The sequence below is a fragment of the Triticum aestivum genome, chromosome 5D (genome assembly GCF_018294505.1).
Source record: "Triticum aestivum cultivar Chinese Spring chromosome 5D, IWGSC CS RefSeq v2.1, whole genome shotgun sequence".
In the NCBI taxonomy this organism is placed as follows: Eukaryota; Viridiplantae; Streptophyta; class Magnoliopsida; order Poales; family Poaceae; genus Triticum; species Triticum aestivum.
In genome coordinates this window covers 551,357,352-551,384,405 of record NC_057808.1, presented here as the reverse complement: position 1 = coordinate 551,384,405, position 27,054 = coordinate 551,357,352, and the positions used below count along the sequence as shown (strand labels likewise).

General features: G+C 43.5%; 1 pseudogene; it reads right to left on the bottom strand.

The window, feature by feature from the left end:
- Window positions 1-911: 911 nt before the first annotated feature.
- On the bottom strand, window positions 912-25,403 carry LOC123123774 (putative disease resistance protein RGA1; annotated as a pseudogene).
- Between the last annotated feature and the right edge of the window lie 1,651 nt (window positions 25,404-27,054).

Here is a 27,054-nt window from a genome sequence, read left to right as displayed (position 1 = left end):
CACCGCTGGACTCCCACTTCTGCAACCATGGATGGGACGTTCATTTCAACGGGCTCGCGAGGAAGAACTCCAACGCCAAGCTGAAGAACGGGGAAAGGCCGTTCTTCCTCCTGCTGCTTCCACGTATGCTGCCTCCGTCAAGACGTTCATCCCCATCACCCTCGACCTCCAGTACTCCAACTATGCCAAGTGGCACGAGCTATTCCTTGTTGCTCTCGGCCGCTATGGCCTCTCGACTCATGGACTCAACGAGAGCACCCCCTGGGACACCTCCTCCACTTGAGATTGGGGACGCGACGACTTCACTGTCCTCTCTTGGATCTATGGCTCGATCTCTCTCGAGCTCTTCGACATCATCATGAAGCCCGGCTCCACGGCAAAGCAAATTCGGGATGCCATCGCAAACCTGTTCCGCGACAACAAGAAGAGCCGTGCCCTCGCCCTTGACGCCGAGTTCCGCAATACTACTCAAGGGGATATGACCATCTCCGACTACTGTGCAAAGCTCAAGTCTCTCTCCGATGCTCTCGATGATGTTGGTCAGTCAGTCGCCGACGAAACCCTCGTGCTTACTTTGCTCCGTGGACTCAACGAGCAGTACTCCCACCTGCGCTCGTTCCTGCCGTTCCAAGTGCCCTTCCCGTCCTTCCTTCAGACTCGCTCTGCACTCGTTCTTGAAGAAGCCCAGAAGAAAACTAACGCTCAGAACTCTGCTTCCACCGCTAAGTTATTCATAACTAGCAGGATTCATGATAAACAGCAGTTTTCTGGTCACACAACACAAAAATGAAGGATTCATGATCTACTACTGACTTCTACCATTAGTAGTCACCAAGTTATTCAGAAGTAAAACTGACATCAACAAGCTATTCAGAACTAAAACTGGTATAGACTTAACAAGAGATCAAACATAAAAAACACTTCTGACATATTAAGTGACAGTATAGCATCCACTTTCTGATTAAATTCTTAACTGAATCAACAGAGCGCTGGTTACACTCGGCAACAATACCCAGAAAGAGAGAAAAGGTTCGACATCCGCCAGGAAAACCCACTAGTTATACTCTGCTAGACAGCTAGAGTATAACCTATGGGACAAAAAACCTGGCGCATCAATGAATCCTCCCTGCCAATCAAGTTTTTACATAATACCAGTACAGCACAAAGCAAGAAGATTACAGCGGCTGAGAGGTATTAGCCGCACTAGGTAGCTAGCATCACCCCCTTCATCAACCCCTCGTGGACATGCACCAGACGGAATTTGAGCTACATGCATGAGCATAAAAACAGTGATCAGAAAGTGCACTGAGTAGTAGAAAAAACAAATGAGCCTACACACTGCAATGATAATTAACAATTTGTTACAAAAGGTCACGAGGGGCAGTTTGAGATAATTTCCATGTTCTTCTAGTCCTTCGAGTTATTTGGAACTATTGTTGTGGGTGTGACATTCAGAGAAAAAAGACTTATACACGTTTAATCCTACACAAGAAGGGTGCAACAAATTATGAGGCGCTTGAAAAAAAAGACTTGGTGTAAGCACACGTACCTTGTTTTCGCAGGCTGCTCTCACTTCTTGGATATCAAGAAGCTACCTCTTCTCACAGGCAGCTTTATCCCCTTCAATTTTCTACAGGCCTGAATCCACACATTTGGTATTTCTGAAATGTCATCTGCTCCACCAACGGACACAAGCTCTGTACAAACCCGAAGTTCTAATTCCTCAAGTGATGAGAGAGTAGTGCTCCAAAGGCGGCCTGGAATGGATATCCTATACCAACACTCCAGTAATCTTAGTGAAACAAGGGAGTGGAGGTTTTCTAGGCCGCTGGGGATAAATGAAGAGATATCCCCACATGCTTGTAAGTGGAGACTTTGGAGGGACGCTGGTAACACAAATCCCCCCCAATCGATACTAGGGCACCGAGAAACTTTCAAATCCTTCAGAGAAGAAAAATCCCCAATCCTTCTACTCTCAATGGTCGACAACTTCTCACAGTCGTCAATTGTAATACTCTTAATGGCAGGTAGATATTCTTCTTCTAGGAGACCATCAATGGTTGACAGTTGAGAGCATTCGCTGATGGTTAGGGAAGTGAGGTTGGTGAAGATCTGTCCAGGTTGTCCAAAATATGTGAGAGATTGACAATGCGAAATGTGCAGTTCCCGTAGAGCTGGAAGATTCCACATTTGTAGTTGGATGGATGTGAGACGCCGGCATGACAAGGAAAAGTAGGTGAGAGAGCAGCATTGGATATTGGCTGCAGTGAGATTCCCGCAATTATTTGGCCAGTACATATCCTTGCTGCCACCTAGCTTGAGCTTCTTGAGAGAACGCGCAGCCAAACTCTGGGAGTTTATTTTTCCACATCCCTCCACCTCGAATATTTCAATGCAACGAAATTCTCCGAATCTTTCGGTGGGTACTGATATTAGGTTCTCGCAATTTTTTATTATAATTTTCTTGATGACTGGTAGATAAGCCGGATCTAGAAGCTGTTCGAGACTTGATAAACTGCCGCACCACTGAAGGATTAGATCTGTCAGGGACGAGAAACCCATGCTGCTACTGTTGATGTCGATTGGCACTGTAGGTATCTCGAGTCGAACACACCAAGATAATGTACGCAGATGTTAAGCCTGCCAGGCTTTGTGGCTGAAACCAGCTCGGAAGAGAAACACCTAGGTAACCTCCAAGGACTAGAGACTTGACACCAGCAGGAGGTTGTAGATGTCGAAGGACTTCTATCCCGTTTTCATTACCCCCAGATTGACTCACCTAGGAACTCCATCCAGCGTTAGCTTGTCAAGATATCCCTTATTTTTCAGTTCGGCTTCTGCTGAATGATCCTTTCTTAGCTTGTCAACATTACTTATCTCCAAGTGTCCACGAAGTTGCTTCATATTCTTTATGAACCTACATCCTAGTCCCTGCTCATCACTGGCTGCATCAAGATTTAGTCCATAATAAAATTCTTCCGTATTGAATCCTCTAATATTTGGACCATATTTAAATCCCTGCGATTCAAATCTCCATAGGTTGACCAACATACTGAAGCCACTAGGCAAGCTTTCAAGCTTGCATTTCTTGACACATAAAACCTGTAAATTATGGAGCATACAGATCGTTCCGGGAAGACTTGTCACCGAACAAGCTCTCGATATCTTAAGGTACTGAAGATGCTTCAATTTGCCAATGCTAGCTGGTAACTCATTCAAAGACGCAAAAACAATAACACGCATACGCAGAAGTTCAGTGCACCAATCTTCCAACAAACGAGCTGGAATTTTTTTATTTGCTAAAGGCTTGTTGCAAAGAAGGGTACGCAGCTTTTTGTGCCGGCATAGGATCGACAAGTCAGAATTGTCGATGTCATTGCTAGATAGGACTGACAGATGGCGGACATTTGGAGGAATTCTTATAAAGTCACCCTTCTTCTTCACAATGAAACAATCGTCCTCTGAAACTTTCTGTGCCATATCATGCAACAAGTCATGGATTACGTATTTACCTTGAACTTTTTGAAAGAATGACAGATTTAGAAGGGCATTGAAGTATTGACATCCAATATCTTGAACTGGAATAACACCCTGGCATTTCACAAAGCCTTCTGCCGCCCAAATTTCAGCTAAGATGTCCTTTTCAAACTCCTTATCTTTGGGGTACACAGCACAAAAGGAGAAGCATCTCTTCAAGTGGAACGGTAAATACATGTAGCTCAACCGAAGAGCTGGCACAATATCAGTTGCCTCTTGGTCCAACGCCCACAATTCACTGTGTAGTATACTATTCCAGTGTGATATATGAAGGTCACTCTGTAACATGCGTCCAAGAGTTTTAGCGGCTAAAGGAGAGCCCTTCAACTTAGGGAGTATGTCTTTACCAATGGGCTCTAACTCTGGATGATCATCAAAACTACCAGACCCAAACACACATAGTTTGAAGAAATCCCAAAAGACGTCACCCTTTAATTCTTCCAATGTAATTGGTTCCATAGTGTGCACTAACTCAGCTACCTTTTGTGATCTAGTGGTGACCAACATCATACTTCCTTGTAGCACATTTTTGAATGGTGCACAGAAGGTCTTCCAGCGCAGGCCATGCTCCTTCAGAGCATCATCCCACATATCATCGAGGACAATCAAGAACCTTTCATTGCTCAGTATGCCAGAAAGAACATGCTGAAGAGAATTTAGATTGTCAGTTGTTGCCTTTTTACCTGGACAGGATCCTATAGCCTCTTTAGTTAACCTCTTCACATCAAAATCATCTGAAACGCAAATCCAAATTATTGTTTTGAAGTGAGACTTCACTATTGGATGACTACAAATATGCTGGGCCAAAGTGGTCTTTCCAATACCCCCAATTCCAACTAATGGTAAAACTGGAAGATCAGGTAATCTTGATTCATTACTAACTTGGTTGCTTGTTGATGTACCATCTGCACTAGGTTTCCACTTGCGTTTTGAACCAGCGCTACTATTTGTAGGCACATTGAGCAATCTCATCATCTTCTTTAGCAGCACATCACGACCAAATATTTTTGTTTCATTGCAGAATGAGGTAGTCTCTGGCCTGACTGTTTTGTCAAACCGTGGTGTCACTTCACCCAACCCCATTTTCTCTAGGTATTCGGAAATATTAACCAACCTTTTATGGATATCATTCACTTCGTTGAAGTTGCGAAAGAATTCAGTAACAGATAGTTTGCTTTCATTGCCTTCCACTATCACCTTATGGTTGTACCATTTAAGATCATCAAGAAGGTCTTCAGCATCATAGACTGCATCCTTGAGGTATGGAAGGAGGTTGGCAACACAATCCTTGTGGCTTCTCCACTCTGCTCGATCAATGAGGTCATGCATTGCTGGAAGAGTATCTCTCAGAAATTCCAAGCCACTCTGCAACTGACATATGTCATCTTGAAACCTTTCCTCTTGAGTGTCTCCCCATTCAGACGAAATAGCAGATCTAGCCCACTGAAAAACATTGACAAACTCACTGATGCCACTAGGGACCCCAGCAATGCCAACCATTATATCCCTGATGCCAAGAGTATGAGCGCTTCCTTTCTCCCTATTGACAATAAATGTACACAATGAGCAAACATATTTTGTGGTCAGAGGATGCTAATAAAAGGTATAAGTATGGTAAGCTATATGTGATGCAATCATATACACCACATGTCTTTTCCAGTGTTGTGTGGTTACCCATTGAACCGTAATTTCCATGTATAGTTCAAGAAGAAGTTCAGAAAGAACAATGATTTGTGGAAGTGACTTAAAATATGTCTTCAATGATATATGTATACTAACTAATAAAGTTTATGTTTGTAAAGGGAAAGCTAAGTAACACTAATATAAGCCCATTGAATAATAAAAATGATGATGATAATAATAATAATAATAATAATAATAATAATAATAATAATAATAGTATAATGATAATATAATGATGATGATGATGATAGTTATAGTGATAAATAATTATATATTTTTGGCCTATATATTAGACACTTTTTTTGGAAGATGAAACCAATTCATATATTTAGGACTAAGACATATACTTTACTAGACGATACCCTGTGTTCTGCAGCGGAATTAAAGATTTTATTTCTAAATACTGTACAGAATATAAATTGAAACTTAAGATTTAAACTTTGTGGGAATTTCTGTACAAACAAAAAATTAAAATAATAATAACGCAAAACGTTGAACATCTCAGAAATTAAATGTGTGGCATTTAAAATCCAATATGGATGTTGCATGGTAGATTGACTCGCGTATTCAGCTCAGACGGTCGTTTTGTTGACCAAGCTAGCAAATCCAATGGCTATAATAATTTGGATCATTTGTAAGCACGCAAGCGTAGGAGAATAGCAATTATGACTTGCAGTGGGGATTGTTCATACAGTATACTAGATGATACCCCACATGTTGTTACGGAAATGTTTGCAGTATATTTCAATGAGATTTGGTTGTATGAAACATGCTTCTTTGAAGTAATAATATGATAACTAAAACTAAAACTAAATATGATTTATTGTATTTGATTTTTGTAAAATTTTAAAATATTTCTTAAATCTATATAGCATAATATAATAGAAATTCTCATGCATGTTTGCATGTTGAGGTGAACTTTCTCCTATGCATGGTTACATGTTGAGGTGGACATTTTTCCATGCATGCTGCATGGTGAGGTGGCATGCTTGCATTTTGAGAGAAATAGATAAAGATTGATAAGTAGCACCATATATCTATATATGGTTTAATGGTTGTAGGTAAACGAGAATTGCACTATAAGAAGGCCACTCAGGGTCCACCAACCTAGTTCCTATAGACCTTGGGTTTAGAATCTCGAAGATACCTTGAGGGGTAGGCGCCGCCGGGCAAAACCCAGGTGGCGTCGGCGACGGTGCCCCCAGTTTACTTCCCATATCGTGAGGCTCGGGCTGTTGTGGGGCGCTTGACCGATGATATGAGTGTGGGCGCCGCGGTGAGATGGCGCCGGCGGGCACGGCGAGTATGTGCATAGGAGTGTGGTGCTCGTGTGTGGGCACCGAGGGCACTGGCTTGCTCGATGCTATGGAGGCCAGCAGATTTGGGGCGTGTGTACCCCTCAGTTTATATAGGTTTCAGGGGGTATAGGGTTACATCCTAGTCGGTTGCTTACAAAGAGAACGGGTTGTAGGCGACTTCTAAGACCATGTAGTATATGGCAAGTTTCCAGAAGCCTTCCGTTCGGTGAGCCACCTTGACGTGGCCCACTGGTGAAATGACATAGGGGTCCTCGGCCGGCCCATCTGGCCGAGAGATGACGTGGTGAGTGACCACCAATCCGGGACACCATCTACTACCGGATCAAAGGTGGTGCCAGAGTGACTGATGGTGAGGCAGTAGATGTCTTTGTCTTCTGGTATCTCCTGCGGTATTCGGCTAGCAAGGTGTTGGTAGCAGGACAAGTGTTGATGGTAGAGGCAACATCAACGACGAGCATGCACACTTCGCTGGAAGCATTAGATTTTTGATCAGGCTATGTCGACGCGCGCCTGCGCCGTGCCCTTACTGAAGGTCGTGGATTACCTTCGCTTTGGGGACGAAAATCTCGAGGTTGACCTTGGGTTGGACTCGTCATCATCGTGTGGCGAGCGATTCCCTCTTGAAGTATTAGTAACCTAGGAGTTGTGTATTTTTTGTTTTGTTTTTGTCTTTTATCGTAGGGCTAGTGGATGTCCGGTGAAGTTACTGTCGCCACACATGTGGCCTTGGGTATATTTTTTTCTAGTCAATGTTGTTCTGCTACTGGACTTTGAATAACAAATAATATATGATTGTGTGCATCACCTGATGCGGAGGATTATCCTTCTGTTCAAATAAAAAAGATACCTTAAGAATATTCGGACTCGTAAAAGGGAGTAGTTTAAACTCTAAACCGACTTGGTGGACATGGAAATGAGTCCAACACATACTCAATCCAGAAACGTAACTTGGGAAGGACAAACGAGGACTTAGGGCACCTTTAACGCTGACCCGCAAACCAGACACTGCATCCGTAGACACCACATCTGTCTGTGACCTGGGGGAGGGGGCCAGTTCGCAGAGACCGATGCGGGAGCCGGCCATCCAACTGAAGCCGCAAATGTCTGGTTACATTTCGAATGGTATTTAATTATAATAAGCAAATTTGATGCAAATTTAAACAAGCCAGATGATATTCAATCATACTTGAATAATTTTTATATAAAACCGAATGTTTTCATCTAATCCGAAGCAATTCGTTACATTTCGACATATTTCAACTAAATTGTACTCTAAATGACCACCTCCGCCCGTTCCTCCATGGCAGGCCAGCCATGAGCCCCGGAAAGTGAAGGTTCGCCTCCGTAGCTTGCAAGCAGCTAATCGGCCGATGATGCTGCCAAGCTTAGCTTCAATGGAAAAGGAGGAGTGGTGGCCTTCTTAGGACCCAAGCGCCGGTGACCTCCCATGCTCTACTCTTCCTCGCTGTTGGCGGTGCTTGTGGACGTGCTGGCTTCGTCCTCGTCCTTGTCATTGACAAACACTTCGTCCACCGCCTCGTCAATCTCCTTGAAGGCGGCTTCTAATTCTGTCCGATGGATGCAGTACGACCAACGGTGATGGTGGATGTCGGGGGCGGTGCGGTAGGATATATTGGAGCAGCACCTCCTGCTCGCGCACGCCCACGTCCGGGGCGATGCATCTGTCAGCGGCGAGTTGCTCCTCCGCGCTGCTCGTCAAGGAGATGGAGGTTGTAGGCCTGGTCGGCATGCGCCTGCCGAAACTCGGCCTCCCACTCTGCTAACACCATCTCGTGTAGTGAGCACGGGCCTCACCCATTGTGATGCCGGCAAGGATGGTGGCGCCGGCTCGTCGTTTTGGCTGCCCTTTCCATTGGGGTGTCTGCAGCACTGGCTGCCAGTGAGCTCGTTGGTCTGCCGGCCTACCAGCCAGCTGCAATGGCGGTGATCTCCTTCTTCTACTCGGGTGACAGGCTGTCCCAGAGGGCTTTGTAGGTCGAGGAGGCCATGACGGTCGTGCTGTAGAGAGGAAATAGGGAGCATAGGAGGTTGGATGCGGCTATGGCCAAGCCTAAAATTTAAATAGCAGGCGGATGGCAGGGCAAGCGACGAGGTGATTAATGGTGGGCGACATAAGGACGGATTGGTGTCACCGGAGCGGGCTGCTCGGCCACCGCACATGTTTACTGAAGGGAGGCGGACGAGCGGGCTGTTGTTTCATAGCGGAAGAGTTGCGTGCATCAGGAAGCGGCGCAGGCTCTTGCCCGGCGCGCCGCTTCAATGCCGAAGCGACGTGATAGGTCATCTCCGCTATGGGCCTGCATGATGACGCTCTGGAGCAGCGCTGACCGCTTTGGACGGGAAAGGGCGCATGCGAGGTAGAGGGTTTGGGTGGCCAGGGATGCCAGCCGCTTGTGTGGCAGTGGTTCGAGCGCCCGTAAAGCCCCCCTTCCCTCCGACACACACACACCGGTTCACGGGAAAAATAACATCTGGACCGTCGATCGGACCGATACAGGACCACATTGGAAGGCAAAACACGTCCGACTGCGCGATCCGGACGGTTGCGGGCGGTTTGAGGGTTGGCGTTGGAGATGCCCTTACCACCGCCAATGCTTCCCCATAATGAAGTTATATGACATCCCCAAAAGGAACACACACAATCTACAAGGGGCATAATGATAGAAGCCCTAATCGTTCTGGCGAACATCGCTCTGAACTTGGGTCCATGGGTAACCGCCATTCTACTATCTCTCAACATAACCTCGGGACAACATGAGTAGGATTATTACTCGACTTGGCGGCCAGAATAGTTTGAGATGGATTATATTAATCGCGTTTGCCTAACCAGATTTGTGTTTGTTTAACTCACTTTAACCTACTTGATGGATACGTTCTTAAAGCAAATTATAAAATAGACACAATGTATCACAGTTGAATAATTGCAAACTAAGACTTAGAATAATAAGAAGATGTCCATGTTTAGTACGCCTTTTACTCAAGATCCTACTCAATTGCAATTACTCAAGGTCCTACTCAATTAGAAACTAAGCGTTAGAATTCTACGGCGATGACTAAGTTTAGTAAGTTGTTATGTTGCAATGCTGTGATTATTCCAAAGTCCCACAAAAATTGAAAAAAATTCTAGAACCTAGAAATTTGTAATACTTCCCATTAACCCTAGCATATGCTTAAGCTACACGTTAACTCTTTCATGGTTTAAAAAACATTATTTTCACATTTCACCATCCAATACACAAGTTTGACCAATGTGTTGTTCTACAAAAAGGTGAAACATCCCGAATAAAAAAAATCACTGTGAAACTATTCTTAATTGGTATATAATAATACTCTTTATGTAACAAACCTGTGTAGTTCTATTGCGTTCTAAAATGAAAATATTCATATTCTTGAAATCTCAAATGGCATATATGTTTTACAAAAGGATCAACCTGATATTTAGGTCCGGCAAGTGATCGCCATCATTGGCCCTAGTCACATCTTCACAACCTCCAATAGGACGGATCTCGGGGTTCCTGAAACATTCAAGTGACAAGTCTAGAGTAAGTAGAACACACATCTTCTTCTAAAGGAAAAGGGGGCAGATCGACATTGTATATTAACCCCATGATGGACGCTTGTTCATAATCCAACGGGTCGGGTGGGGACTTGAACCGGTTGTTGCTCCCATGTACCCCGATCGAAGCTGAGGGAGGTTGTAAAATAAAATTTATATATCACAACATTTTGTATAAAGCAAAATAATATTTTTTTCTATGATATTGCAAAATCATGGTGCAAGCAATAATTTAAAACAGCCGCTCTTGCTCTTTGCATGCATTTCAAATATTTCAAACTGTCAAAAACATCAAACAGGAAAGTCCGTAAATGTAATTGCTCACACTTTTGGATTTTTCATTGAGAAATTCATATCACTGGAAATGCACTTGTAGTACTCAGATTTTCGTAACAAAATCTACATTCTCATGTGGTTAGGATCTTTGAATATTGTAACACAAATCACTGAATTTTGAATTTTGTACATGCACAATTCATTAATTTCGAGATTTGAAAAAACGCTCCATACACATACAAGGCTTGCATTATATTTGTACTGAAAATATTTGCCTCTTCTGGCATGCTGATCCCCATGCAAACTTGGTTGGCACATATTCAGGAACAAGGCGTTGTCATGGAGTGTGGCACATAGATCAAAATCAGGCGCTAAGACATCCTTGGCTCAGGTCTAAGCCCCCATAGCTAAGAAAATATTCTAGAACAGATTCCAATATAGGGTTGAGGGGGAGACATGAGTGCGACGACGTTAATGGATTCGAAGGCGAGGAGGTAAGATGTGGCACGTGTGGGGATGGTGAAAGGCGGCATGGGGCGTTGGCAATTTAGATGCAGAGGGGGTTGAAGGCGGAACATGGGTCTCACGAGCTGGGCGGTCGCGGAGCTTGGACCGGAGGTGAAGTGGTGGGGTGTCCACCTTGGCATTAGGTGGAGCTTGGACCTGACACGTTCGCGGAGGGGTGTGTGACGCGAGGGTAGGTATGAAACGATGCGAGAGGGCACCATGGGAAGGTTAGGCCGGTGGAGTTGCATGCTTCCCCTAGCACCGCCGAGGTGAAAATATGCCATGTCGGAGAACTAGATGGTGCCGTACAAAGTGAGCCCGGGTTCGTCGGGCCTCCCATGTGCTCCGAAGCTACAAGCGGCTGGACCAGGAGATTATAGTTGTGTTTCCTAAAAGCGAATTCTCGTCTACAGTTACTAGATTCATTAGTTGTTTGCGAGACCGCCCATGTACTACTTCTGTCGCAGTTAGTTTCGCTTAATGTTTGCATTTACCGGTGAATTCTCTATTCTAGTGATAAGATAATCCGGGATCCGCCATTTATTTTCTTTTGTGTGATTGTTGCCGCTAGTCTAGTTTTTGGTTTTCCATATGGTAGAGATGTTCTTTTGTACTCAAATTTGAAAAACCTTATTAAGCATGTGTTGATGACCTTAAGATCTTCTGTGTGTTGACTTAATATGGGATTGTGTGTTCCATTTGGCATTAATCATGTGTTTTGCACCAAGTTCAGTTTTGTCGGATAGCTCTGGAGGATTTTGTATGAAAACACACCGGCCGGGGGAGATGCTGCAGTGGCATCAGTCTAAAGGAACATACTTCCTTCGTTCCATATTACTCGTCGCCGATTTAGTACAAAGTTGTATTAAATCAGCGACGAGTAATATGAAACGGAGGGAGTAGCATGTAAATTACCTTTGCATATGCTAGTTTGCATCTCCACAAAAGGATGTGTAATTTTCCTAAGTTAACCTTGCGCTATGAATCAGGATTGATCCTGACTGATAGATCTAGAGCATTCTGAATGAGAACACGCTGGTGGTCGAAATGGAGTGTGGCTTCAACGGAAAAAAAATATAGTTTTTTTTAGGAAAGGAGAATGACCCCTGGCCTCTGCATCTGGGCGATGCATACAGTCACTTTATTAATTATTCTCACAAAACCTTACAAAGCCATATAACAGCAAGACTAAAGCCACCGTCTAAGCAATAACTGTCGCTACACCTATCCAATTGATGAAGGGGCGCAGATAGTCTGGGCCTAATACCAAACAGACATCACAGCCAAACCTAAACATCTAAGACCTGATATCCCAACCAGGACGCCTGCCGGGTATGGCGCACCTACCAGTCCGGTGCACTCCTCAACCAACACGCCTGCCGGGTATGAGGCCGCCGCAGCCACCTGCCACCAATCCATCTTCAGAGTTGTATGCATGTACCATGCCAGGTCTCTCTGCCATCGACGCCACCACGACGCCCGACAGCGTCGTCCTTCTGCGTGAGTCCATCCTCCCACAGCGAACTCGGAATCTACACTGCGCCACGCCGTCGAGATCCGTCGCCATCAGTGTGTAGGATGAACCACCGCTCCACCAAAGAATCCGTCCTCTGGTCCCTCGATCACGTGTGTACCTCCAAGAATTACGCCCCCAAGGGAGGAACGACACCAGAGCGCCGCCGTCATCCGATCTAGGGTTTCCCCCGGAGGTAGCAAAGAGTGGCCTTGAACTTCTTCACGGCGATGCCTTCAAGAAGGGAACGACGCAGATAGCGCCGCCACCGCCGGCCTTAGCAGACCCCGAAGGCAAGTTTTCACTTAGATCAGTTCAAAGGGATCCAACACTCGTGCACGGGCCGCCGTCACCACCAGCACCACCAGGCAGAACCCTGGAGCACCGGCAGATCAGCGAGTCGCCGGCACCACCACATCCAGATCGTCGACCACGCCGGGCCGCCGTCATCCCCGCGCCGTCCGGGTCAGAGACAGAGCCGCCGACCGCGCACAAGGACCACCACCGCCTGCACACGCAGGAGCGCCGCCGAGAGCCTAGCGCCTGCCACCGCTTGCCGAGGGCCGCCGCTGCGCGCCCCGAGCGGACTCCCACGCACACCAGGGAAAACCGCGAGCGTGAGCCCTGCCGTCGGCGCCAAGCCCGCGCCGGCGCGCCCCGCCTCCAGTGCGCCGCCAAAAACTGTCGCGATCCGCTCGCGCCAGATCCAGCGAGTCGTGGGAGAAGAGATCCCGTCGCCGCCGACACCGACCGAGCTTTGCCTAGCGGCGGCGAGGAGGAGAGGTCGGGGGAGGGACGAGGACGCGGCGGCGCTAGGGTTGCCCCCGGTCGCCGCGCAGGGGCGACATGGGAGGAGTCGGGAGTAGGTCACCCTATTCAGAAAAATATAGTGCCTAATTTAAATTCGCATTGTGGTAGGCTGAACAATGTGATATTTCCTTTCCTTTAATGAGCCTTCTCGCTGCAAGGGTATACATATTAAGTTTTCATTATGTACTGAAGGTGTCATCTACATGGTGAGGATTGGTAAAGCACGTGCCCAAGGTGGAGGCGACACGGATGAAGGGCCAGCTGAAGCAGGACCGTCGTTAGTCTTCCCTAGAGTGCGAGGCTTCTTCGCGTGGTGGAAGACACGCAGCGCGACACAGCAGGGGGCTTACCTGGATCGGCGGCCGTGCGACTCCTCTTGGTCACACCCTTGTGTTGTCCCAACTGTCGGCGACGGTTGTGAGGAGGCCGTCATGAGCCTCTGATACGTCTTTAACGTATCTTTAATTTTTTTTATTGTTCCATGCTAATATATTATCTGTTTTGGATGTTTTATATGCATTAATATATTATTTTATGTTATTTTTTAGACTAACTTATTAACCTAGAGCCTAGTGTCAGTTTCTATTTTTTTTCTTGTTTTTGAGTTTCGCAGAAAAAGAATACTAAACGAAGTCCCAACGAAATAAAACTTCATGATGATTTTTCTTGAACCAGAAGACACCTATGGGACTTGGAGTGCAAGTGAGAAGAGCCACGATGCAGCGGCAAGGGTGGAGGGCGCGCCCTTGGGTGGGGGCTACCTTGTGGGCCCCTCGATGACTCCCTGACCTAACTCTTCCTCCTATATATTCACATATATTCTAGAACCACCAGAAGCATCCACGAAAACACTTTTGCACCGCGCAACCTCCTGTTCCCGTGAGATCCCATCTTGGGGCCTTTTTCGGCATCCTGCCGAAGGGGGATTCGATCATGAAGGGCATCTACATCAACTCTATTGCCCTTCCGATGAAGCGTGAGTAGTTTACCATAGATCTACGGGTCCATAGCTGGTAGCTAGATGACTTCTTCTCTCTCTTTGATTCTCAATACCATGTTTTTCTTGATGTTCTTGGAGATCTATCCGATGTAATCTTCTTTTGCGGTGTGTTTGTCGAGATCAGATGAATTGTGGATTTATGATCAACTTATTTATGAATATTATTTGAATCTTCTCTGAATTCTTATATGCATGATTTGATATCTTTGTATTTCTCTTCGAATTATCGGTTTGGTTTGGCCAACTAGATTGGTTTTTCTTGCAATGGGAGAGGTGCTTAGCTTTGGGTTCAATCTTGCGTGATTTCACCCAGTGACAAAGTAGGGGTGGCGAGACACGTATTGAATAGTTGCCATCAAGGCTAAAAAGATGGGGTTTTCATCAGATTGCTTGAGTTTATTCCTCTACATCATGTCATCTTACTTAAGGCGTTACTCTGTTCTTTATGAACTTAATACTCTAGATGCATACTGGATAGCGGTCGATGTGTGGAGTAATAGTAGTAGATGCAGGCAGGAGTCGGTGTACTTGACACCGACGTGATGCCTATATTACAGAATCATTGCCTTGGATATCGTCATAACTTTGTGCTTTTTCTATCAATTGCTCGACAGTAATTTGTTCACCCACCGTACTATTTGCCTTCATGAGAGAAGCCTCTAGTGAAACCTATGCCCCCGGGTCTATTTTCCATCATAGTAGTTTTTGGTCTACTATTTTGCAATCCTTTATTTTTAGATCTATAAACCAAAAAACCAAAAATACTTTATCTTTTGTTGAGTTTTATCTATCTCTATTAGATCTCACTTTTGCAATTGACCGTGAAGGGATTGACAACCCCTTTATCGCATTGGGTGCAAGTGTTTGATTGTTTGTGCAGGTGCATCTATTGAGGACTTGCGCGTTTCTCCTACTGCATTTATACCTTGGTTCTTAACTAAGGGAAATACTTATCTCTACTGTGCTGCATCACCCTTTCCTCTTTAAGGGAAAAACCAACGCAAGCTCAAGAAGTAGCAGCCTCCATAGCGGCGGTGGCAATAGGATCGGGAGGACGCGATAAGGCGTACATGGGCAGGAGGCGAGTAGGCGATCGTGTAACTTCACGATCGAAGTGGCGCTACAATTTTAGGGGAAGGTCATCTTCCCGTAAACATGGGAGAGTTTGCAGCTAGTTGACAGGATCCGTAAAACTATTTCGGGTTTACGAGAGCTCTTGGTGACCTTTTTTTACACCAACTTACCATAAACGATAGTTTTTTGGAGATAAGGGAGCTGTTTGAGTTGCTCTCAGGAGTGCCAGTCAATCCAGACATACAAGGAGACAGTGAAGGGTTCGACTGGGTGTTTTTTTACTCTCTTTTGTCGGGCTGTCTGCCAACGTTTAGGAAGGATTTGAGGAATCTGGTTGTAGTTGCTCAAAGAGGGGCGGGGGTCATGGACTCTTTCTCCCCCACTACATTCTTCCCCTAATTCTCTCACAAACCAACCGTCGTCATCCATGCGCCAGCCCACATCATTGCCTCCACTGGTCCCGACACCCTTCCCCAGGCGGTAGCCCCGGTCCCTCCATGTGCTGCCCCCTAGTCCGCCTCAACCATGCGTCGGTGCCCGCCTCCTCAAATGGCACAGTGAAGGTATCGCACACATAAGGGCGGCGACAGTAACGGCTCTGCGTCGACGGGCGTATTCGTCTTAGTTCCTCCTCTCACGACACTACGCTGCACGGAAGGCGCAAGCAGAAGGCCGCTACGGACTCGGCCCATCAAGCAGTAGTGCGGCGACAGCAGCTCCTAGCCAGACACCATAGTTCACCCACCCACCTGATCATCACATGGTGCTCGACCTACGCTAACCACGGGCTCCACCACACCTTCCTCGGATTCGGCCACCTCATCGTCGACCGCGAGGATGGGTAGCAGACGCTATCGCCGGCCACCATGCAACGCGATTGCTACCAGTGCCTCATCTTCCACCACTAGGTCAATGTCGTAGCCGTCCCAGGCATGCTCTACCACTTCCTTGCCGATTCGAGCGTGGTCTTCATGGGCTACGGGTCCTTGTGTGACCGCCGGATGCCGTGAGAACATTGCGGCGTGCATGTTGCAAGCTGAGCTCCTATACCACGCTCTCTGCGTCAAGCAGTCGAGCGATCGCATACGGGATCGATAGTTTGGGCCGGCCCATCTGTCGCGCGAACAGTGGATCACGCTGGAATTAAAAAAGATGCGATGCCAGGAATCGAACGCTGGACCAGCTGCTTCCAAGCATACGATTCGAACAAGTTGAGCTAGCTAGCTTTCTTGATCACAGAACATTGCAAAACCTTAAGAAAACTCAAACACCGGTCCGAACGTTTTTCAAAAATTTGAACACATTTTTTTAAACAAACGTGAATGTTTTATCAAATGCGAACATTATTAGTTTTTTACTACAAATTTTGAGGAATCTCAAACTTTTTCAACACAAAAACGAATATTGGAGACGCGAACATATTTTTTAGAACGGAAACATTTTTTAAACTACCCAAAAAACTGAACAGGAACAATTTTTCAAATTTCAAAACAAAATTTGGAAACACGAACAACTTTTGCACGCGAACATCTTTTGAAACTCCAGAATAAAATTTGAAAAAAAGAAATTTTTTATAAATTTGCAAAAAAAATTGGAAACGGAACATTTTTCGAAACTCCGAACAAAACTTGTAAGTATGAACATTTTTTGAAATTTGCGAACAAATTTTGGAACGGGAAAAATTTTTCAAACTCCCAAACCAATTTATGGAATTTAGGAACATTTTTTCAATTTGTAAACGAAATTTGAAAACATGAACATTTTAGAAATTTGTGAACAAATTTGGAAGCTGGAACACTTTTTGACATTTCTAAACATTTTTCAAATGCAAACAAAATTCGGAAATATGGACAATTTTGAAATAGGAACATTTATTGAAACTCACGAACAAAAATTTAAAACGAACATTTTTCTTAAATTTGCGAACAAATTTTGCAAAGTTATGAAATTTCAAAAAAAACATAAAGAAAAGAAACAGAAACTGAAAAAAATAAAAAAAACTGAAAAAGAAAAAAACGAAATAAATAAACAATAGAAAGCCGAAAAGAACAGAAAAAAACGATTCAGAAAAAAATCATGTCCGTCGCTCGCTGCGCTGCTCTGTTCCCTCCCCCAATATGTGGCCTGTCTACGTACCGCCTGCACTCCCCTCTAACCTGGGCCGCCCCATTTTACACTTTTTTTCCTCTTCTATAAGTCCTTCAATAATATTTCCGGTTTTAAATGTTTTTTTATAAATTTAAGAAATGTATGCGTTTAAAAAAAAAGTTGATAAATTTTCAAAGTACGTGGTTTGCAATTTTTGTTCAACATCAATTGTTGGGAATTTGTTCACAATTTTGGAAAAAGTGTTCAAGTTTATAAATATTTCATACACAATTTGAAATTCCAAAATAATTGACAAATTGCAAGAAATGGTTAGGATACAAAAAATATTCAAGTTGATTGATAATGACGGAAATTGTAAATAACCAAAGCATTATTATTAGGAAAAACAACATACTCATGGATGCACCCGTTTGGCCTAGTCTAGCACACTCCTCTGAACTGATGTTTTTTTTTTTGAATTTCAAATATGTTAATGTTTCTTTTAAATTCGTGATCAAAAGTTTGTTCGATCTTTTAAAAGAAATCATGTCTTCTCATTCTGATCAAATTCTAAATACACGATAATTTTCTTTGGAATTTATCTACAATATATTAAAATTAGGAAAAAAAAGAAAAAAGTGAATCTTTTTATTTTATTTTAACTTTTTTGACAAATGCTAGCATTTATTGGAAAAGAATAAAGAATGAATTTTTTTAAAGAAGCAATATACGAACAGAAAAAAGAAAAAAAGAAACAAAATAAGTAATCTTAAAAATATACATGAATTTGAAAAAAAAAATCTTGGATTTGATAAATTCACGCATTTGAAAAAAAAAGTTGCAAAAAAAATCTAAAAGTTCATGTATTTGAAAAAACAATCAGTAGAATATTCGAAAAAAACTGAAAAAACAAATTTGTGGATTAGGAAAAAGTTCATGAATTTTTTAAAAAGTTCACGAAGTCGAAAAAGATTTACAAATGTGAGAATGGTTTACGATTTTGGGAAAAAAATAAATTTTCAAAAAATCCATGCATTTGTAGGAATCCGAAAAGAAAGAAAAAGACAAAACAAAAATAGAATTAAAAGAGAATAAAAATAAAAACCCGAGTAAAAACTGAAGAAAAAACAGCCAAAACATCCTGATAGAGATGGAAAACTAGAGTCTTCTTTTTTAGCGTTCTATTTGACGCACTAGAAAAAATGGAAAAATAAGAACTTAGATATACTAGGTATATAACGCTTCTGGTTCTGGTTTCGAGTTCAAGTCTGACATAATGTGCATATTTTTTGAAGGTTGCGAAACAGAAAAAGAAAAAGAAATTTGGGCCAAGCCTAGGTCAGAGGGGGTGTATACAGCGTGTACATTCTGGCAGGCATACGAAAGTGGATACAATTTGTGATAGGTCAATATTGCCCTTTATACATTTAGTAGGGGTTGCACTGAAGCAGGGCTCTATGATTAAATCACGTGAGAGGATAAATCTATCCCTAACTGGAACTATGAATATGCCCTCAAGCAGCGCTTCATATAAGCCGTAGGATCAACTTAATACTACTCATTGAGTTATGCACTATGATGTACCATAAAATCTCTCTTGAGAACTAATAACAAGAATATTAAATTTTAAACTTGTATGCCAGAACATAGTTCAGTTTAACTAATGTGTGTGGCATCTAACTTTAATTTATTATCTGTTCTTTAGTTCTGTTTTGATGTTAGAAATGTCTATGTTGGTATTATGTGTGTTATACATACGTATTTAAGTGTAGATGTTTGCACTTCCCACACATAGTTTTTCAGAGGATGCGGGAAAAGGGATGTGGGAAAATAGTGGGTTAAAAGGTCTTTTTGCAATGTCTGTCCAGTATCACAACAGTAACGGGTACAACAGTGGCAGGGACGGAGACAGGGGGGAGGGGGGCGAGCAGGGGTCAGACACCCCCCGTCGCTTCACCCCCCCTATGGAGTTACGGAAACTACTCCCTCCGTTCCGAATTACTCGTCGCAGAAATGGGTGTATCTAGATGTATTTTAGTTCTAGATACATCCATTTCTGCGACGAGTAATTTGGAACGGAGGGAGTACTATATACGTATAAGTTGGTAGCATGCATTTAATTAGCACTAATTAGGGATTAAGCCCAACAGATATACACGGCCCAATAAAAAGGAAAGACCAATTTGGACATATGGCCATGTACGTACCTATGAGGCCCTAGGCCATCTGCATTGCACGAGGGTACAGAGCAGGGATGATTCCTATCTTCTACTCATGCCGTCGCCGCCGGCCGCCGTCTCGCCTGCCAGGAAGGAAACTACCGCCTGAATTGATCGAGCTCTGGTTCTTTGCAGTCTGAAACCTGAAGGTACGACATATACACGATCTGAATCCTAAAAGCATCAATCTCCGTGGCCCTTAAAAGATAATGGCTTCCGTGCTGGATTTCATAGGTGCTGACTGGATTGCTGGCGCTATTGAACCAATGCACTGCGGCCCCGCCGCGGCATCTAGGCATCCGATCGTTGTTTGTTAATTATGTCTACGCATCTTGACCTAATCACGGTACAACAATATACAAGCTCCACTCTTATGAATTAAGATTGATTACTGTATTTATATTTTCACTGATGACCTATACAATTTACTTACGTAGAAGACAAAGATCATATATTTATCAAATGATGTAAGACTATTAACTAATTATCCCTTTTTGTGGATGATTTTCACTGAGATAACAAACAGATCATGAGCCTTATCATGTTATATTTGTTTTTATTCTACTTTCTTTAAAAGAAAACGTGTACTCGACGGGCTGTGCCTTCTATTAGAATAATCTATTATGTGATTATGTCCCCCTTCGCCCTCCCCTATGTCCAAATCCTGGCTCCGCCCCTGAACAGTGGCACCGCAAAGAAGTTGTCCATGTCTAACGAGGGTGCCAGGGTGAAGGTCCAGAATGCCATTTCTAAATAACCAAGCTCTGGTTGGTTTGTAGCTGTAGCCAGGTGCACCACCAATCTCCGCCAGACATAAAAAAACCCGGCAAAAGGAGGTCGTGCCCTTCAAGGCCAGGTATCAGATTTCGGCAGGTCATTGACACATGTCGCACACGCCACCCCATGGCCGAGCCCTATGAGGCGAGCAAGTGCGCACATGTGTGGTCTTCTCTTTCTCTCCTCAACACATTACTTAGTGTGGTGGATAGAACCAACTATATAAAAAGATCTCAAACTTTCTCAACTTTCGGGATGGTATCTAAACTTTAGAACCACCACTTGCCATTTATTCATAGGCCTAGTTTGAGATTTCAGAAATTCTACATGGGCTAGACCCATTATTTCTAACAATTGGAACAGTAACAAAGCATTATATGTGACAAACTATGTCCTGAAAGTGGAGGAATACCCGCCTCCAAAGGTTTTCGTGCCAATTCTATACCTATACCTAATTATAATAAAGGACGGCGTGTTTCTCCGATTTTTTGATCCTCCACCTATCCTAATTAAGCTGCCCATAGAGTTGAAGTAAATTACCCACCATGTCACCCGTAAGTGAAAAAAAAACTCTTTGTTAATTGTTTCTCTGATTTTTTTTCGTCTGTCATTGAAACTGCACATCAAATTGAAGTAAATTACCCACTCCGCCATTCATAAGTGAGTAAAACTCTTTGTTAATTGTTTATGTGAATTTTTTTCTATTATTGAGACTGGCCATAAAGTTAAAGAAAATTACCCACCCCGCCAAAAGTGAAAAAATTAGTGTTCCTCCGTTATTCATATGTCGTAGGGCCCTCTAATTTTTCATCTATCATGAGACTGACCTTTTCTTTTCCTTCTCACATACGCATCGACGATGTACTAAAAATATATATATGCATCAAGGATCAAGTCCAACATCGATTCAATGTGAGCATGCTAGCATGCATGTGTCTTACGTCCGCATGTGTGCCGGTTGATGCACAAATATTCAAATACGTGTATATACATGGAGTGTGAATATTTCTAACTTGATTTCAGAACCAAGATTTTATTATCCCTCGCAAATCCCTTGCAACGGACGGACCCTTTTGCTAGTACTAATGGCTGCTTGTGATGAATTAAAAGTGATCAGGGCAATCATATATGTTGAGTGACACCTTGATTGTGTTATAGCGATGACTAATGAGACATTCTAAACCCCACCGTTGATCCATACTGAAATTACCAAACTTTTCTAATCAGGTGACCCAAGCGAAAACCTTATTTTAATGGAGATGCTTACCTGAGTTCTTGTAATGGTTATAGGCCAACGCCACCCTGCTTTGTAAGCTGGTAACCTACAGATAAAAAAATTGTAGAGGTTTATTCCATGTTCGAAGAGGCCTATCCTAAAGCAGTACTGTTTGAAATTTTGCATCCTATACTTGAACAGTATTTTCAGAGTTTATGCAACAAATTTTTTTTTTGGTATGTAAATCAGATTTCAGTGATCAGTGATTGCTTGGAAGTTTCTGTGCAGAACAAGTACTAGTGCTCTGAACCACAAAATAATGATGTGTCAAATTTGCACAATTTTTTTTGGTATATTTTAGTTGGCCTGGATAACAATTGACAATTTAGTCATTTGGGAAAATGGTGTGCTGGAAAACTATTACAGATGCAACTATCTACTTACCTATCCCCCCCCCCCCCCCACGCGCACGGTTTATAAGGCCTGCATATTATTTCTAAATCATCAATCTTATAAAACGGAAGGGAGGGAGTACATCTATAAACACTCTACAAACCCTAATACTTCAATATGTAAGAAACATAATGATTTTCACCATACAGTTCTATTGTTTGTTAAAATAAGTCTCAATAGCTTGAGTAGAAATATCACTAATCTTTCAATACCTCATGCGTAAGTGAAAAAATGTCAATATCAAGTTCATCAACGGTCTCATCTACAAGTGATAAATTTTCAATATCAATCCTATTAAACTCATCGACGATCTCTCTTATAGTGGGCCTTTTATTTCGGTCATCCTCCAGACATCTTAATGCTATTCCGATGCATGTCTTAACTTCTTTCCATGTATGTGACAACATTGTTGGATCTAGTTTTTCTCGCCATATTTCACATACCTACAAAGTCAAAACAAAATGTTGGCATGTGGCATACTTGTACCTAGCAAGAATAAGACAAAACACAATTTTAGGAAAAGACGCGTATTCATGAGTTGGAACTTTTTTTCTTACAAGCTCGTTGAATTTTTCAGAAGTAACACTTCTATAATCAAAGTAGTTCTTGCGTCCTGCCATCATTTGTACGATTATAACACCCACACTGAACACGTCAAATTTTTGTGAGATTTCTTGGTTGTCAATATATTCCGGTGGCATGAATCCCCTGCATGGTATCATATATATCCAATTAATTTGCAACAAAGTTATATTAGAAATGCGTAATTCTCATAAGGTAGCAACTCACACTGTCCCTATCAATGTTCTTGTTGTCGGGGTAATGGTTTTTGTTGAAGGGAAGATTCTTGATATACCAAAATCTCCTATTTTCGGCATCATGTTATTGTCCAGCAATATGTTTGCAGGCTTCAAATCTAGATGGTAAATATTTCCACTATGAAGATAATTTAAACCTGCACACACTCCCTTAATTATTTTGTAACATGTGTGCCAATCAAGTCCGCATGGCTGCTCTTCTGTAGAAATAAACATGAAGTGCATTCAAAGACGTCAATTGAGAGAAGGATTTTTCATGCAAAATAAGATAGTCTAAGTAGAGCATGGTCATACCAGAAAGGTGCCTCTCAAGGTCACCACCGTGCAAATATTCAAAGCATAGGATTCCTTCTGCCTCAAGAGCAAAGACATATTGTCCATTGTACTCAGTACATCTACGTTCTTCATGATAGCAGTAGCCAACAAACTGTACAATATTTTGATGATGGATCCTAATAATGTTATTGAACTCATTTGTAAATTCCTTGTCGTCAAGCCCTATGTGATTAAGCTTCTTCAGAGCAATCTCTTCCCCATTTCCCAATACTCCCTGCTAAATCTTACTTGTTAATATATGGCACATGCATACAGGTACTTGAAGTTTGCAGTAGCAGATCAGTTAAGGAAATAAAAAATGTAATTAATAATCAAACCTTGTAAACTACTCCACCCCCACCACGGCCAAGTATGCGGTCCTCAGAAAAGTTATTTGTAACATGTTGTAAGAAGTCGAGTGTAAACTTGTTTGTCAGTGGACTTTTATCTTGAAAATTGCTCCCCATGGCATCCTATATCTCCTGCTGGCTAGGACGAGCATCCATGTCCCATCGATCTAATAACACAGAAATCGTTTCAAATTGATGAGCTGAAAGGTTGTAAACATAACTTTCACAAAGAACATATATGTTTCTGAATTAAACAAGAAATAGAAATGCCGGCATACGCCTTGTTCTTTTTACAGATACTAACTCAGACTTTCAGATGCTTTTCTGTTAGGATTGATAATCTTTTTTTTTTTAGATGAAAGGCATAAAGCCCGACTTCAAATTAATGAAGCCATCAACCGGCTAGGATACATGGTGCTGATTATTACAAGGCAAAGCTTGGAGAAAAACTGAAAGATTACAAGTGAGATCACACTTCAACAGACCAAAGTGCAAAATTGCCAGTACAAAGCAAACAAGACCAAGCCGCCGGAGGTACTTCGCAGACCAGAACAACGAGTACAGAGACATCCACGGGGCACCGAGCAAGCAGTGTAGAGAAAAATCGTGCCTGCAGGGAGGAAAGCATTGGATGTGCCACAACCCAGACGATGCAAATGCTAGAGAGGAGAGCCAATCTCCTCTACATCCAAGCCGTGTCACAACACGGGGATGCCGTAAACCGGCCAGCGGAGCACGAGCGCGGCAGGGCAGCAACCACTGAAGGATAGCAGGGCACAACACCTCATCTCCACCACCATCGGAAACCCGAGCAAGCACTGCACCGCAGCCGCCACCAACCAAGAACTGCAGGCACCCAACCCAACCCCTACCCCTAGCCGACGCCTCCAAGGAGGACCACGACGATGGAGCGCCGTCGACGGCCGGCCAAAGCCTAGATTTTCACCTGGGGAAAAACAGGGGAGGGGGAGGTGGAGGGAGGGAAACTCAACACGCCCCTCAGGATGGGGATTCGGAGCCGATGCACCGCCGTCGTCGAGGTCGATGCGGAATCGACCAGGGGATTCCCCCGTTCCAAGCTTCCTCCACTGCACCTCAGGGGCCAGATCTTGCAGCACGGACGCGCTGAATCCAGACCGGTGAGGGGATGCAGAGCAGACGGAAGGGGCCGGAGATCCGATCTCCGGCGGAGCCACCGGAGCAGCCCGCAGCAACGAGGCACCTCCGCCGTCCAACCGCCGCCCGCACGGCCGAAGGGACGGCCAGCACCCGCAGCGCCCTCCACCGGAGAGAGCGGCGGCGCCCACCAGATCCAGTGCCGCCGCCCCGGCAACTAGAGCTCCCTGTGCGGATGCAGGGCAGCAGGGCCTCGCGACCACCTTCACGGGGGCCGGCGGCGCCCTCAGGTGGCGGGAAGGGGAGGCGACAGGATTGATAATCTCATATTGACCTACTTGCTGAGATGCACAGCATACTGCATACCTAGCTAGCTAACTGAAAACTTCTTCATTTCTTTGTGGCTAAAGCAGCAACAAGCTAATTAACAAGAAATAGAACCCGTAACAACTAGCTAACAAGAGCAAGAACAAATAAATCGAAGGAAAACAAAAGGAAAGGGCAAAAGCTAGCAGCTTTCTTCAACACAAATCGACCATAGAGGGATGACAGATAAATCCTTATAACTAGCTATTCCCTAGAAGCATGCACCTCGAGTCCTCGACTAACCTGGAGAGGGACCTTCCGGAGGAGGAAGAAGAGTATGTACGAATGCAGATGAGACCTTAATCCCGGATGCTTCCACCGGCTCGTAGTAGCAGAGAAAGAAGGAAGAGGAGGGTGTTAGAGAGGACAACGCGCAAAACCAGTTTTGATTGATTGAGATGTAGACCAGGAAGAAAAACCACCTCTGTCTGTACCTTTACAATATATAATACTCCATCGAAGCAATAATTGACGAGACGCCAACTCGGTAGCGCCGAAAGAACCGGAAATCCCTTTTGGAGCTCGGCCTCCAGTGAGGCCTTCAAATTAAAATTTGAAATTTCATCGAAATTTATAATTTTACATTTTTAAAAATTCTGAAAAAAATATAGACATACATGAAGGCATAACACACATGTGTCAAAAAATTTAGTTCAAAATACAGTAAAATGAGGGCTGCGCAAAAAAGACAAATCTGGGGCTATTTAACACATGATACTATTCATCTTTCCAGACCATGAATTTGTTTTTTTTGTATAGGTCGCCACTCAAGGTATTTCATCATGAATTTTTACGCACATGTGGGTTACATCCTTAGAGACACGCATATTTTTTTCAGAACTTTTTGAACCATAAAAGTTTGAATTTGTATTTTTCAAAAATAAAAGCCTCCATAGAGCTCGGCTCCAAAACGCCTCTCTCGGAAAGAACGGACAACAAACAGACCAATTGCTTGCTGTGAAACTTGGGAGATAATTAATTGCAGAATTGTTATAGTTCAAGTGGCTAAAAAAGAAGTGTATTTTCCAGACGATGAGTAATATATAACAAACGTCCAGCGGTGAGCACGCGGAGTAGGTGGGCAAGTAGGAGGAGGTCGTTGGCGGAGGCACAGTGGAGGAAAATACAAGTGGAGTCATTAAAGATACTTTTGTTAATCACGCACAGGAATCTTAGAGGGTGCTTGAATCCAAAGGACTTATTTTAGCCTGATTAAAAATAGTCTCTTTAAGAGGCTAAAGTTCCAAGCACCCCTGACTAAAGAGGGGCTATAAATTTTTTTAGTCAGGGGTACCCCTACCAAAATGTGGATTAATCCTCTCTCTCCTCATTTAACTCCTCTTCTTTAACACATGTGAGTTCTGGATTAGAGGGTTTGGAGGATAATAGATGCTCATTAACTTGATTTTAGTCTCTTTAGTATTTGGATCCAAGCATGGGTAAGGCTAGCAAGTTCTAGTCTCACTACTTTTAGACTAAAACGTATCAAGCACCCTCTTAATAGTGTAAGGAGAGCTGCACCAACTCTGCCCACATGCATGGCTGCTTTCTGCCACAGCACAGTCCCGACAAATAAAAACATGAATGGGCTTGTAACATGGGGCTCGTTAGTCCAGTTCTATTGAAAAATTGTTCCAGACGGTAGCCTCTCTCATATTTAACAGCTTAACTGGTCTGCAAAGATAGCCTGTTTGGCACGTTTCCCCGTGACGCACGGTTTGAAATAGACAAAATTCAGAGATAAGTTTCACAGAAGAAAAAATTGTAGTAACTCGGGTCTATGATAATAGATTAAAAAATTTAGCGCTATGGTCCACCGCATGTCCACATGGAATGGAATACAACAAGATTCCAGTACATCGAAGACTAGTACCTCAACTGCAAATACCTCGACGACAAGGTGAAAAGCAAGCAGACAGGAAACACTTCCAGAATAAGCAACAAGAAACAGAGGAGAATTCCCTGCAACTACTAGCACCAGCTGAATTGGAAAATTCTTCCTGGTGGGCACACCTCAACTATAACATCCCGAAATAAAAC